Source organism: Triticum urartu, chromosome 1, assembly GCF_003073215.2.
Source record: "Triticum urartu cultivar G1812 chromosome 1, Tu2.1, whole genome shotgun sequence".
Lineage (NCBI taxonomy): Eukaryota > Viridiplantae > Streptophyta > Magnoliopsida > Poales > Poaceae > Triticum > Triticum urartu.
Window position 1 is genome coordinate 303,450,628 of NC_053022.1, and position 17,124 is coordinate 303,467,751.

The window sequence follows — 17,124 nt, forward strand, 5'->3', positions numbered from 1 at the left end:
TGCAAATTCAAAGAACATTCTTCAAGACTAGTAAGACCAAGCACATCACATAAAGATTTCAGAATTGTAGAAACACTAGCACCCAAGTCACACAAAGCAAAACATTCATAACTTTTAATCTTGACTTTGATAGTAGGTTCCCATTCATCATGCAATTTTCTAGGAATTGAAACTTCTAATTCCAATTTTTCTTCAAGATCTTTCATCATAGCAACAACAATATGTTTACTAAAAGCTTTATTTTTTATAAGCATGGGGTGAATTTATCATGGATTGCAACAAAGAAATACAATCAATAAAAGAGCAACAATCATAATTAAAGTCTTTGTAATCCAAAAGAGTGGGCACATCACTAGTTAAAGTTTTGACCTCTTCAAACCCACTTTCATCAATTTTTTCAACAAGATTTTCACCCTCCGAAATATTGGGACGCCTTCTACCTAAAGTTGACTCTTCTCCAGTCCCTTTTTCATCAATATTGACTTTACTAAACAAGGAATCAATAGACGAAACACCAATCATTGTAAGATCTTCATCACTTTTGCCAAAGTAGTCACTAGAAAAAGCTTTTTCTAAAAGTTCTCTTTTAGCTCTAAGCATAGCGTTTATTTTCTTACTTTCATCCATAGAAACATAAAGATCTTTGATTGATTCATCTACTTTAGGCACAACAAATTTCATCTTGAGATTTTCCACATCATGAGCAATTCTATCAACACTTCTAGACAAATCGTCAATCTTACTCAACTTTTCTTCTATGGAAGTTTTGAAAACTTTTTGAGTGTTGATAAATTCTTTAATATTATTCTCAAGATCAGAGGTGTTCCTATTATTATTGCAAGATTGATTTCCATAGAAATTACCATAATTATTAGAGGAATTACTAGGAAAAGGCCTAGGATTAAAATTACCTCTATAAGCATTGTTGTTGAAATTATTTCGAGAGATAAAATTCACATCTATGGCATCACTATTTTGCTCAATCAAAGTAGACAAAGGCAGATCATTAAGATCAATAGGAGAACTTCTACTAGCAACCAATATCACAAGAGCATCAAATGTTTCACTCAAAGAAGAAATTTCTTCAACCCTTTTGGTATGCCATTGCGAATAATTTGCCATAATATTATCAAGCAATTTGGTGGCTTCATCCAAAGTAATTTCCATAAAAGTACCACCCACGGCGGAATCTAAAAGATTATGAGAAACAAAATTCAACCCCGCATAAAAAATTTGTATGATCATCCAAAGATTTAACCCATGAGTTGGCCAATTCCTTAGCATCATTTTCATCCTTTCCCAAGATTGTGCAACATGCTCATGTTCAAGTTGCTTGAAATTCATGATCTGGGTTCTAAGGGAAATAATTTTTGCGGGAGGAAAATACTTAGTGATAAAAGCATCTTTGCACTTATTCCAAGAATCAATACTATTGCGAGGCAAAGAAGAGAACCAATTTTTTGCAGAATCACGCAAGGAAAATGGAAATAATTTCATCTTGACCACATCATTGTCCACATCTTTTTTCTTTAGCCTATCACATAATTCCACGAAGGTATTAAGATGGGACGCGGAATCCTCATTAGGAGTACCGGAAAATTGGTCTTTCATAACAAGATTCAACAAAGCAGTATTAATATGACAAGTCACCGCACTAGTGGCGGGAGGAGCAAGCGGAGTGCCGATAAAATCATTGTTGTTGGTATTTGAGAAATCACATAGCTTGGTGTTTTCTTGAGTCATGATGACCACACAACAAGATTGCACTCAAAAACAGATCCGGTAAGAAAACGGCGAACGGAAAAGAGAGGCGAATAAAACAACAATTTTTTGTGAAGTGGGGGAGAGGAAAACGAGAGGAAAATGGCAAATAATGTAAATTGTGAGGAGATGAGATTTGTGATTAGGAACGTGGTATATTTTAAAGATCCTCCCCCGCAACGGCGCCGGAAATTCCTTTTGATGTCGCTTGAAGCTACGTCGGTATTTCCCCAAGGAGGAAGGGATGATGCAGCACAGAGGCGGTAGGTATTTCCCTCATATATGAAACCAAGGTTAATAAAACCAGTAGGAGAACCAAGCAACACAACGGAAACAGCCCTTGCACACAAATAACAACCACTCGCAACCCGACGTGTTAAAAGGGTTGTTAATCCCTTTGGGTAACAGTGCCAGAAACGGTGCACAGACAGGAGAAAGTTGTAATAGATTGAATAAATAGATCGCAAATAAAATAAAGTGCAGCAAAGTATTTTTGGATTTTTGGATTAATAGATCTGAAAATAAAAGCAAATGAAAAATATATCGCAAAGGAAAATATATGAGAAAGAAGACCCGGGGGCCATAGGTTTCACTAGTGGATTCTCTCGAGAAAAATAGAAAAGCAGTGGGTGAACAAATTACTGTTGGGCAATTGATAGAACTTCAAATACTCATGACCATATCTAGGCAATTACCATTATATAGGCATCACGTCCAAGATTAGTAGACCGACTCCTGCCTGCATCTACTACTATTACTCCACACATCGACCGCTATCCAGCATGCATCTAGTGTATTAAGTTCATGGAGAAACGGAGTAATGCAATAAGAACGATGACATGATGTAGACAAGATCTATCTATGTGGAGATAGACCCCATCATTTTATCCTTATAGCAACGATACATACGTGTCGTTTCCCTTTCTATCACTGGATCAAGCACCGTAAGATCGAACCCACTACAAAGCACCTCTTCCCATTGCAATACAAATAGATCAAGTTGGCTAAACAAAACCCAAATATCGAAGAAGAAATATGAGGCTATAAGCAATCATGCATAAAAGAGATCAAAGAAACAAAAATACTTTCAGGGATATAAAAAGATAGATCTTATCATAAACTCAAAGTTCATTGATCCCAACAAACACATCGCAAAAAGAGTTACATCATATGGATATCCAAGAGACCATTGTATTGAGAATCAAGAGAGAGAGAGATGATGCCATCTAGCTACTGACTATGGACCCGAAGGTCTATAAAGAACTACTCACGCATCATCGGAGGGGCACCAATGGAGGTGGTGAACCCCATCCGAGATGGTGTCTAGATTGGATCTGGTGGTTCTGGACTCTGCGGCGGCTGGATTAATATTTTGTCGACTCCCCTAGGGTTCTGGGATTTTTGGGGTATTTATAGAGGAAAGAGGCGGTCCGGGGGGCACCCGAGGTGGGCACAATCCACCAGGGCGCGCCTGGGGCTCCTGGCGCGCCCTGGTGGGTTGTGCCCCCCTCGGGGCGCCCTCCAGGCACAACCAGGGCCCGTTGTGTTCCTTCTGGCCCATAAAAATTATCTGTAAAGTTTCATGGCATTTGGACTCTATTGATATTGATTTTCTGCGATGTAAAAAACATGGAAAAAACAGGAACTGGCACATGGCACTATGTCAATAGGTTAGTACCAAAAAATGATATAAAATGACTGTAAAATGATTATAAAATATCCAAGATTGATAATATAATAACATGGAACAATCAGAAATTATAGATACGTTGGAGACGTATCAATGGCACCACATAAGGAGAATGAGTAGAAAATTTTATTAGAGATTGACAAACATAGCATTAGTCAATGATGCAACTCATGACAGAATTAATAAGGGAAGAGAAGATTCACATATAAATATACTATCCTAGAAATCTTTTGTGATTGTGAGCCCTCATCAAAATATTATATGCCAAAGTTATTGACGTTGGACAAGGAAGACAACTTAATGATTTGTGTTTGTTCATATTCACATAGAACTCATATTGTCATGGATCCTTTAACATGTGGTGCTTGCCCCTATCTTTGCTAGACAAAAATTCCGCACTAAGTAGATATACTACTTGTGCATCCAAAAACCCTTAAACCCAAATCTTATTTTCAAGTGTCCACCATACCTACCTAGGGATTGAGCAAGATCCCTCAAGTAAGTTGTCATCGGTGCAAAAAGGCAATAAAATTGCTTCTAAAAGTGTGAGATCATTTAGTGTAAGAGAAAATTGAGCGTTGTACGAACTTGTGATGGTGAAGAATAAAAGTGACAGACTGCATAAAAAGGTCACTATCACAAGGGGCAATGTAACGTGATGTTCTTTTGCACTAAGGGATTGAGCATACAAACAAATAAGAGCATGGCAACCTCTGCTTCCCTCTGCGAAGGGCCTATCTTTTACTTTTATGCAAGAGTCAAAGTTTTTCTCTCTGTTTCTTTTATTTTTCTCCTTTGGAAAGCATCATGTGGTGAGGAAAGATCTAGGCACATATGTCCAGTTGAATGTGGGTGGCATGAGTTATTATTGTTGATATTACCCTTGAGGTGAATACATTGTGAAACTATAAGCCCCTATCTTTCTATGTGTCCGGTTGAAACGTTTTGCTCATATGTACGCGGTGAGTGTTAGCAATCATAGAAGACTATATGATGGTTGAGTATGTGGTCTTGCCGAAAGGCTCCGACACGTGACCATTCCTAAAAAGATGATGAATTATAGTTGCAAAGTTAACCGAGAACATAGTTTGTTGGTTTCTAATAGAGTTTTTGCTTTATACTTCGATTGTGTGATGAACTATTACTTATTCATGAGAAGTATATGATAAAATTTCTTTGATAAAAGTCCTATGTTTAATTTTGTTGCTGTTATAATAATCAACATGATGCTTCTATGTTCGTATTTTGTTTTTATCGACACCTCTCTCAAAGCATGTGGACATGTTTTTCGATTTCGGTTTTCGCTTGAGGACAAGCGAGGTCTAAGCTTGGGGGAGTTGATACGTTCATTTTGCACCATGTTTTCTTGCTGTTATTTATGATTTTTTATCCATAATAATGCTTTTTGGAGTAATTCTAATGCCTTTTCTCTCATAATTTGCAACGAACACACCAAGAGGGAGAATTCTGGCAGCTGGAAATCTAGACCTGGAAAAGCTATGTCAGGCTACTTATTCTGCACAACTCCAAACAAGCTGAAACTTCATGAGGATTTTTTATGGAATATATAAGAATTATTGGAGCCAATAAGTGCCAGAGGGGGCCACCAGGTGGGTACAACCCACCTGGGTGCACTAGGGAGCCCAGGCGCGCCCTGGTGGGTTGTGCTCCCCTCGGCCCACCTCTGGTGCCCATCTTTTGGTATATAAGTCATATTGAAGAGGACTTTCGGGACAAAGGGCCGCCGCCTCGAGGCAGAACTTGGGCAGGAGCACTTTTGCCCTCCGGCAGAGCGATTCCGCCGGGGGATCTTCCCTCCCGGAGGGGGAAATCATCATCATCATCATCACCAACAATTCTCCCATCTTGGGTAAGGCAATCTCCATCAACATCTTCAACGGCACCATCTCCTCTCAAACCCTAGTTCATCTTTTGTGTTCAATCTTGTTATCGGAACTATAGATTGGTACTTGTGGGTGACTAGTATTGTTGATTACATCTTGTAGTTGATTACTATATGGTTTATTTGGTGGAAGATTATATGTTCAGATCCAATATGCTATTTAATACTCCTCTAATCATGAGCATGTTTATCATTTGTGAGTAGTTACCTTTGTTCTTGAGGTCATTGGAGAAATCATGTTGCAAGTAATCATGTGAATTTGATATGTGTTCGATATTTTGATAGTATGTATGTTGTGATTCCCTTAGTGGTGTGATGTGAACGCGACTACATGACACTTCACCATATTTGGGCCTAAGGGAATGCATTGTGGAGTAGCAATTAGATGATGGGTTGCTAGAGTGACAGAAACTTAAACCCTAGTTTATGTGCTATTCCGTAAGGGACTGATTGGCTCCAAAAGTTTAATGCTATGGTTAGAATTTATTCTTAATACTTTTCTCGTAGTTGCGGATGCTTGCGGGAGGGTTAATCATAAGTAGGAGGTTTGTTCAAGTAAGAATAGCACCTAAGCACTGGTCCACCCACATATCAAATTATCAAAGTACCGAACATGAATTAAACCAACATGATGAAAGTCACTAGATGAAATTCCTGTGTACCCCCAAGAGCGCTTTGCTTATCATAAGAGACCGTTTTGGCCTATCCTTTGCCTCGAAAGGATTGGGCTACCTTGCTGCACTTTTGTTAATACTATCGTTACTTGCTCGTTACAAACTATCTTGCTATCAAACTACTCTGCAACTTACAATTTCAGCACTTGCAGACATTACCTTACTGGAAACCACTTACAATTCCTTCTGCTCCTCATTGGGTTTGACACTCTTACTTATCGGAAAGAGCTACAATTGATCCCCTATACTTGTGGGTCATCACCATCCAGTCCCTCGATCTATGTGCCCATGCCGCTGGCCTCTCAGCCGAGGAGTGGATGCTTAGGTACGACCTGGAAGACAAACTCACGATCATATACACGGATGAGGAGGCTTACTGGTGCCTGCGGGGTATGCAACATTGGGTCCTCAAGGGGGATGCCAATACCGCCTAATTCCAGGCCATCGCTAATGGCCAGTGACACCGTAACTCCATCCCTCTTCTTTGGGACGGAGAGACCCTCCTGCAGCGGCTAGAGGACATCCGGGCCCATGTCAACGGCTTTTACAGAGACCAATTCTCTGCCTCCCCTCGAGGAGGGCTTGCCCTCGCACATGACATTTGGCCGTCCCACAGCTGTGTCTCGCCTGTGGACAACGTGGCCCTTGCGGCTCCATTCTCCAAGGCTGAAGTGTGGGCGACTATTAAGAGCATGAACCCTTCTTTGGCTCCCGGTCCCAATGGCCTCCCGGTGAAGTTCTTCCGAACCTTCTGGGAAGTAATTAAGCAGTGGTGATGGCCCTGTTTGAGGAGTTCTTTGTCGAGTCCATCAACCTCACCAGGCTGAACTTTGGTATAATCACACTCATACCCAAAGTAACTGGGGCTTCGAATATTCTTCCAATTCTGGCCGATTACGGTGATTAATGTCATCTTCCGCATCCTCGCGAAGGGGTACGCCATTAGGGTGGCCCCCATCGCTGACCGGATCACTCACCCTGATCAGTCGACATTTATCTAGAGCCGATATATCCTTGATGGAGTCCTGGTATTTCACGAAGCACTCCATGAGGTTCACACCAAACACCTCAAGGCAATCTTTCTGAAACTGGATTTCCACAAGGCTTGTGACACGGTCAGTTGGTCCTTCCTTCGAGAATGCTTGCTACGGAAGGGCTTCGACGATTGATGGGTAACCCGGGTGATGCAAATGGTCTCCTCGGGCCAGACCGCGGTAAACATTAACGGCGAGGTTGGCCCATACTTTCCCACATTCTGCGGGGTGCGCCAGGGCGACCCCTTCTCATCGTTCCTCTTCAACATGATTGTCGATGCTCAGACAACCATTTTAGATAAAGCCAAGGCGGCATGCCACAGTAACTACATAGTCCCGCATCTTGTTGGGGGGAACGACATCTCCCTCCTCCAATATGCGGATGACACCATTATCATGGTGGAAGGCTCTACGAGTGACATCACGAACCTGAAGTTCCTCCTGCTATGCTTCCAGCAGATGTCTGGCCTCAGGATCAACTTCGATAAGAGTGTGGTGATGGTCTTGGGATATTCCCAAGATAAACGACAGAGCATCACGGATCGGCTTAATTGCCAGCTCGGGTGTTTCCCCACGACTTATCTGGGGATCCCCATTAGTGACTCGAGGCTCACGGTGGCAGAGCTGCGCCCACAGTGGGGAAGGTTCAGCACCGCATCGAGCCCTGGTAGGGCCGGTGGCTCTCGAAGGCAGCTCGTACGGTGCTCATTAACTCGTCCCTCTCCAGTCTGCTCTTATTCATCATGAGCTTCTACAGCCTTCCTGAAACTCTACATGAGATTGCCACAGTTCAGGGGCGTTTCTTCTAGGCCGACGAGGGAGATAAGCAGAAGTACCACATGGTTCGGTGATCAAAGATTTGTAAGTTGCGTGACCAGGGCAGTCTCGGGATCATGTCCTCCAAACATGAACATTGCCCTCCTGACTAGATGGCTCTGGCGGATTGCCCACGGAGAGGGTGGCCTGTGGTTACGCCTCATTCAACAGAAATACCTCCATGGCCAGCCTCTCGTCTTCTGCCAGAGGTCTGGAGGCTCCTAGTTCCGGCAATCTATCATTCAACTCCTTCCAGTCCTCCGCATCGGGACCTCAATCGCGATTGGATCTGGCACCGCCACACTATTCTGGTTCGATAGATGGGCTAGGGACATGCCCCTTGTGGCTCGCTTTCCTAACCTATTCTCCATCACGGTTGATTTGCAGATTTCTGTCGCGACGGCCCTTATTAACTTAGGGCAACTCGCGTTCCGGAGACCATTTGGCCCGACTAAGGACGTTGATTGGCATGATTTGCTAGACTGCATCGCTTTGCACGAGCCGGATCTTGAGATAGGAGATGACCGCTCTAGGTGTCGTTTAGAGCCCTATGGGAAATTCTCCACCAAGTCTCTCTACCAGGCCATCACCCCCTCGATGGGCCATGAGGCGCTCATCTCCATCTGGGAGATCCGGCTCACCTTGAATATCAGGATCATCTTGTGGCAATGGATCCGCGGCCGCCTACCGTCCAGCGTGGAGGTCCTGAAATGCAACAGCCCTGGTGATGGGCGTTGCCCGCTCTGCGGGCCTGAAGAGGATTCGAACCATATCTTCTTCTCCTGCGTGTCCGCGTAGTTCCTCTGGAGATGTTCCCACGAGATAGTGAGTGGAAGCTGGGACCGCAACAACTTCCCCGCTCTCTTTGCTGAACTCCAGGCGTTAGCACCTTCGGCTCGCCACATTAGGTGGCTGACCATTGGGGTGCTTTCCTGGACGCTGTGGACTGTTAGGAATAAGCTTGTGATTCAGCGTATCCCTCTTCGTCGCGCTACTGATGCTTTGTTCAAATGGTCTGGTTACTTGCAGCTTTAGTGGCCGCTTAGCCACCCCAGGGAGAGAGACATCATCACCTCCATCATCACCCAGCTTCGTGCGATGGCTCTCTAGATGGCTCCACCGCTTCCCCCACCACCACCGGAGCCGGATTAGATCTTCTCTACCTCGTCGCCACCACCGTTTATGTGTTATGCGTGCGGACCCTACGGGTTCGAGAACTATGTAGACATGACCGAGACTCATATCCAGTCAATAACCAATAGCAGAATCTGGATGCTCATATTGGTTCCTACATATTCTACGAAGATCTTTATTGGTCAAACTGCATAGCAACATACGTTGTTCCCTTTGTCATCAGTATGTTACTTGCCCGAGATTCGATCGTCGGTATATTCAATCTCATTACGGGCAAGTCTCTTTACTCGTTCCGTAACGCAACATCCCGTAACTAACTCATTAGTCACATTGCTTGCAAGGTTTATAGTGATGTGCATTACCGGGAGGGCCCGGAGATACCTCTCCGATACACGGAGTGACAAATCCTAATCTTGATCTATGCCAACTCAACAAACACCATCGGAGACACCTGTAGAGCATCTTTATAGTCACCCAGTTATGTTGTGACGTTTGATAGCACACTAAGTGTTCCTCTGGTATTCGGGAGTTGCATAATCTCATAGTCATAGGAACATGTATAAGTTATGGAGAAAGCAATAGCAGTAAACTAAACGGTCAAAGTGCTAAGCTAATGGATGGGTCAACTCAATCACATCATTCTCTAATGATGTGATCCCGTTTATCAAATGACAACTCTTTGTCCATGGCTAGGAAACTTAACCATCTTTGATCAATGAGCTAGTCAGGTAGAGGCATACTAGTGACACTCTGTTTGTCTATGTATTCACACATGTACTAAGTTTCCAGTTAATACAATTCTAGCATGAATAATAAACATTTATCATGATATAAGGAAATATAAATAACAACTTTATTATTGCCTCTAGGGCATATTACCTCCAGTCTCCCACTTGCACTAGAGTCAATAATCTAGATTACAATGTGATGATTCTAACACCCATGGAGTCTTGGTGCTGATCATGTTTTGCTCATGAGAGAGGCTTAGTCAACGGGTCTGAAACATTTAGATCCATATGTATCTTGCAAATCTCTATGTCTCCCTCCCTCACTTGATCGCGGATGGAATTGAAGTGTCTCTTGATGTGCTTGGTTCTCTTGTGAAATCTGGATAGCGGCGGGTAAGGCATTCAATATTATTCTCAATCTGCTCCAGATGGCCAAAGGATATAGTCTAGGACACCGTCACTTTGCCAAGGCAATTGCACCAGTATTGTCACAAAAGATTTTCATTGGACCCGATGCACTAGGTATGACACTTAGATCGGATATGAACTCCTTCATCCAGACTCCTTCATTTGCTGCTTCCGAAGCAGCTATGTACCCCGCTTCACATGTAGATCCCGCCACGACGCTCTGCTTGGAACTGCACCAACTGACAGCTCCACCTTTCAATAAAAATACATATCCGGTTTGTGACTTAGAGTCATTCGGATGAGTGTCAAAGCTAGCATCAACGTAACCGTTTACGACGAGCTCTTTGTCACCTCCATAAGCGAGAAACATATCCTTAGTCCTTTTCAGTTATTTCAGGATGTTCTTGACCGTTGTCCAGTGATCCACTCCTGGATTACTTTGGTACCTCCCTGCTTAACTTGTAGAAAGGCACACATCAGGTCTAGTACATAGAATTGCATACATGATAGAACCTATGGCTGAAGCATAGGGAATGACTTTCATTTTCTCTCTATCTTCTGCAGTGGTCGGGCATTGAGTCTGACTCAACTTCACACCTTGTAACACAGGCAAGAACCCTTTCTTTGCTTGATCCATTTTGAACTTCTTCAAAACTTTATCAAGATATGTGCTTTGTGAAAGTCTAATTAAGCATCTTGATCTATCTCTATAGATCTTGTTGCCCGATATATAAGCAACTTCACCGAGGTCTTTCATTGAAAGTTTCTTATTCAAGTATCCTTTTATGCTATTCGGAAATTCAGTATCATTTTCGATCAACAATATGTCATCTACATATAATATCAGAAATGCTACAGAGCTCCCACTCACTTTCTTGTAAATATAGGCTTCTCCAAAAGTCTGTATAAAACCATATGCTTTGATCACACTATCAAAGCGTATATTCCAACTCTGAGAGGCTTGCACCAGTCCATAAATGGATCGCTGGAGCTTGCACACTTTTTTAGCACCTTTTGGATCGACAAAACCTTCTGGTTGCATCATATACAACTCTTCTCTAAGATACCCATTAAGGAATGCAGTTTTGACATCCATTTGCCAAATTTCATAATCATAAAATGCGGCAATTGCTAACATGATTCGGATGGACTTAAGCATCGCTACGGGTGAGAAGGTCTCATCATAGTCAACTCCTTGAACTTTTCGAAAACCTTTTGCAACAAGTCGAGATTTGTAGACAGTAACATTACCGTCAGCGTCAGTCTTCTTCTTGAAGATCCATTTATTCTCTACTTGCCGATCATCGGGCAAGTCAACCAAAGTCCACACTTTCTTCTCATACATGGATCCTATCTCAGATTTCATGGCCTCAAGCCATTCTGCGGAATCTGGGCTGATCATCACTTCCTCATAGTTCGTAGGTTCGTCATGGTCAAGTAACATGACCTCCAGAACAGGATTACCATACCACTCTGGTGCGGATCTTACTCTGGTTGTGAAGGAAATATGCCCTAGAGGCAATAATAAAGTTATTATTTATTTCCTTATATCATGATAAAAGTTTATTATTCATGCTAGAATTGTATTAACCGGAAACATAATACATGTGTGAATACATAGACAAACAGAGTGTCACTAGTATGCCTCTACTAGACTAGCTTGTTAATCAAAGATGGTTATGTTTCCTAACCATGGACAAAGAGTTGTCATTTGATTAACAGGATCACATCATTAGTTGAATGATCTGATTGACATGACCCATTCCATTAGCTTAGCACCCGATCGTTTAGTATATTGCTATTGCTTTCTTCATGACTTATACATGTTCCTATGACTATGAGATTATGCAACTCCCGTTTGCCAGTGGAACACTTTGTGTGCTACCAAATGTCACAACGTAACTGGGTGATTATAAAGGATCTCTACAGGTGTCTCCAAAGGTACATGTTGGGTTGGCGTATTTCGAGATTAGGATTTGTCACTCCGATTGACGGAGAGGTATCTCTGGGCCCTCTCGGTAATGCACATCACTTAAGCCTTGGAAGCATTGCAACTAATGAGTTAGTTGTGGGATGATGTATTACAGAACGAGTAAAGAGACTTGCCGGTAACGAGATTGAACTAGGTATGGGATACCGACGATCGAATCTCGGGCAAGTAACATACCGATGACAAAGGGAACAACGTATGTTGTTATGCGGTCTGACCGATAAAAGATCTTCGTAGAATATGTAGGAGCCAATATGAGCATCCAGGTTCCGCTATTGGTTATTGACCGGGGACGTGTCTCGGTCATGTCTACATTGTTCTCGAACCCGTAGGGTCCGCACGCTTAAGGTTACGATGACAGTTATATTATGAGTTTATACATTTTGATATACCGAAGGTTGTTCGGAGTCCCGGATGTGATCACGGACATAACGAGGAGTCTCGAAATGGTCAAGACATAAAGATTGATATATTGGAAGCCTATGTTTGGATATCGGAAGTGTTCCGGGTGAAATCGGGATTTTACCGGAGTACCGGGAGGTTACCGGAACCCCCCGGGAGCTATATGGGCCTAAGTGGGCCTTAGTGGAAAAGAGAAGGGACAGCCCTAGATGGGCCGCGCGCCCCTCCCCTCCCTTGGTCCGAATAGGACAAGGAGAGGGGGCCGGCCCCCCTCTCTCTTTTCCCCCCTCCGCGAATCCTATTCCAACTAGGATTGGGGGGGGGGAATCCTACTCCCAGAGGGAGTAGGACTCCTCCTGGCGCGCCTCTCCTAGGCCGGCCGCACCCCCCCTTGAGCCTTTATATACGGAGGCAGGGGCACCCCAGAGAAACACAAGTTGATCCATGTGATCATATTCTTAGCCGTGTGCGGTGCCCCCTTCCACCATAGTCCTCGATAATATTGTAGCGGTACATAGGCGAAGCCCTGCTGCAGTAGTACATCAAGATCATCACCACGCCATCGTGCTGACGGAACTCTTCCCCGACACTTTGCTGGATCGGAGTCCGGGGATCGTCATCGAGCTGAACGTGTGCTAGAACTCGGAGGTGCCGTAGTTTCGGTGCTTGATCGGTCGGGCCGTGGAGACGTACGACTACATCAACTAAACGCTTCCGTTGTCGATCTACAAGGGTACGTAGATCATACTCTCCCCTCTCGTTGCTATGCATCACCATGATCTTGCGTGAGCATAGGAATTTTTTTTGAAATTACTACGGAACCCAATAGTGGTATCAGAGCCTAGGTTTTATATGTTGATGTTATATGCACGAGTATCACACAAGTGAGTTGTGGGTGATATAAGTCATACTGCTTACCAGCATGTCATACTTTGGTTTGGCGGTATTGTTGGACGAAGCGTCCTGGACCGACATTACGCGTACACTTACGTGAGACCGGTTCTCCCGACGTGCTTTGCACATAGGTGGCTTGCGGGTGACAGTTTCTCCAACTTTAGTTGAACTGAGTGTGGCTACGCCCGGTCCTTGCGAAGGTTAAAACAACACCAACTTGACAAACTATCGTTGTGGTTTTTGATGCGTAGGTAAGAGTGGTTCTTGCTTAAGCCCGTAGCAGCCACGTAAAACATGCAACAACAAAGTAGAGGACGTCTAACTTGTTTTCGCAGGGCATGTTGTGATGTGATATGGTCAAGACATGATGCTAAATTTTATTGTATGAGATGATCATGTTTTGTAACCGAGTTATCGGCAACTGGCAGGAGCCATATGGTTGTCGCTTTATTGTATGCAATGCAATCGCGCTGTAATGCTTTACTTTATCACTAAACGGTAGCGATAGTCGTGGAAGCATAAGATTGGCGAGACGACAATGATGCTACGATGGAGATCAAGGTGTCGCGCCGGTGACGATGGTAATGATGACGGTGCTTCGGAGATGGAGATCACAAGCACAAGATGATGATGGCCATATCATATCACTTATATTGATTGCATGTGATGTTTATCTTTTATGCATCTTATCTTGCTTTGATTGACGGTAGCATTATAAGATGATCTCTCACTAAATTATCAAGAAGTGTTCTCCCTGAGTATGCACCGTTGCAAAATTTCTTCGTGCTGAGACACCACGTGATGATCGGGTGTGATAGGCTCTACGTTCAAATACAACGGTGCAAAATAGTTGCACACGCGGAATACTCAGGTTATACTTGACGAGCCAAAGCATATACAGATATGGCCTCGGAACACGGAGACCAAAAGGTCGAGCGTGAATCATATAGTAGATATGATCAACATAGTGATGTTCACCAATGAAACTACTCCATCTCACGTGATGATCGGACATGGTTTAGTTGATTTGGATCACGTAATCACTTAGAGGATTAGAGGGATATCTATCTAAGTGGGAGTTCTTTAAGTAATATGATTAATTGAACCTAAATCTATCATGAACTTAGTACCTGATAGTATCTTGCTTGTTTATGTATGATTGTAGATAAATGGCCCGTGCTGTTGTTCCGTTGAATTTTAATGCGTTCCTTGAGAAAGCAAAGTTGAAAGATGATGGTAGCAATTACACGGACTGGGTCCGTAACTTGAGGATTATCCTCATTGCTGCACAGAAGAATTATGTCCTGGAAGCACCGCTGGGTGCCAGGCCTGCTGCTGGAGAAACACCAGATGTTGTGAACGTCTGGCAGAGCAAAGCTGATGACTACTTGATAGTTCAGTGTGCCATGCTTTACGGCTTAGAACCGGGACTTCAACGACGTTTTGAACGTCATGGAGCATATGAGATGTTCCAGGAGTTGAAGTTAATATTTCAAGCAAATGCCCGGATTGAGAGATATGAAGCCTCCAATAAGTTCTATAGCTGCAAGATGGAGGAGAACAGTTCTGTCAGTGAGCATATACTCAAAATGTCTGGGTATAATAATCACTTGATTCAGATGGGAGTTAATCTTCCAGATGATTGCGTCATTGACAGAATTCTCCAATCACTGCCACCAAGCTACAAGAGCTTCGTGATGAACTATAATATGCAAGGGATGAATAAGACTATTCCCGAGCTCTTCGCAATGCTGAAAGCTGCGGAGGTAGAAATCAAAAAGGAGCATCAAGTGTTGATGGTCAACAAGACCACTAGTTTCAAGAAAAAAGGCAAAGGGAAGAAGAAGGGGAACTTCAAGAAGAACAGCAAGCAAGTTGCTGCTCAAGAGAAGAAACCCAAGTCTGGACCTAAGCCTGAAACTGAGTGCTTCTACTGCAAGCAGACTGGTCACTGGAAGCGGAACTGCCCCAAGTATTTGGCGGATAAGAAGGATGGCAAGGTGAACAAAGGTATATGTGATATACATGTTATTGATGTGTACCTTACTAATGCTCGCAGTAGTACCTGGGTATTTGATACTGGTTCTGTTGCTAATATTTGCAACTCGAAACAAGGACTACGGATTAAGCGAAGATTGGCTAAGGACGAGGTGACGATGCGCGTGGGAAACGGTTCCAAAGTCGATGTGATCGCTGTCGGCACGCTACCTCTACATCTACCTTCGGGATTAATATTAGACCTAAATAATTGTTATTTGGTGCCAGCGTTAAGCATGAACATTATATCTGGATCTTGTTTGATGCGAGACGGTTATTCATTTAAATCAGAGAATAATGGTTGTTCTATTTATATGAGTAATATCTTTTATGGTCATGCACCCTTAAAGAGTGGTCTATTCTTATTAAATCTCAATAGTAGTAACACACATATTCATAATGTTGAAACCAAAAGATGCAGAGTTGATAATGATAGTGCAACTTATTTGTGGCACTGCCGTTTAGGTCATATCGCTGTAAAGCGCATGAAGAAACTCCATACTGATCGACTTTTGGAACCACTTGATTATAAATCACTTGGTACTTGCGAACCGTGCCTCATGGGCAAGATGACTAAAACACCGTTCTCCGGTACTATGGAGAGAGCAACAGATTTGTTGGAAATCATACATACAGATGTATGTGGTCCGATGAATATTGAGGCTCGTGGCGGATATCGTTATTTTCTCACCTTCACATATGACTTAAGCAGATATGGGTATATCTACTTAATGAAACATAAGTCTGAGACATTTGAAAAGTTCAAAGAATTTCAGAGTGAAGTTGAAAATCATCGTAACAAGAAAATAAAGTTTCTACGATCTGATCGTGGAGGAGAATATTTGAGTTACGAGTTTGGTGTACATTTGAAACAATGCGGAATAGTTTCGCAACTCATGCCACCCGGAACACCACAGCGTAGTGGTGTGTCCGAACGTCGTAATCGTACTTTACTAGATATGGTGCGATCTATGATGTCTCTTACTGATTTACCGCTATCATTTTGGGGTTATGCTTTGGAGACGGCCGCATTCACGTTAAATAGGGCACCATCAAAATCCGTTGAGACGACACCTTATGAACTATGGTTTGGCAAGAAACCAAAGTTGTCGTTTCTGAAAGTTTGGGGCTGCGATGCTTATGTGAAAAAGCTTCAACCTGATAAGCTCGAACCCAAATCGGAGAAATGTGTCTTCATAGGATATCCAAAGGAGACTATTGGATACACTTTCTATCACAGATCCGAAGGCAAGACTTTTGTTGCTAAGTTCGGAAACTTTCTAGAGAAGGAGTTTCTCTCGAAAGAAGTGAGTGGGAGGAAAGTAGAACTTGACGAGGTAACTGTACCTGCTCCCTTATTGGAAAGTAGTGCATCACAGAAAACTGTTTCTGTGACACCTACACCAATTAGTGAGGAAGCTAATGATAATGATCATGAAACTTCAGAACAAGATACTACTGAACCTCGTAGATCAACCAGAGTAAGATCCGCACCAGAGTGGTACGGTAATCCTGTTCTGGAAGTCATGCTACTAGATCATGATGAACCTACGAACTATGAAGAAGCGATGGTGAGCCCAGATTCTGCAAAATGGCTTGAAGCCATGAAATCTGAGATGGGATCCATGTATGAGAACAAAGTGTGGACTTTGG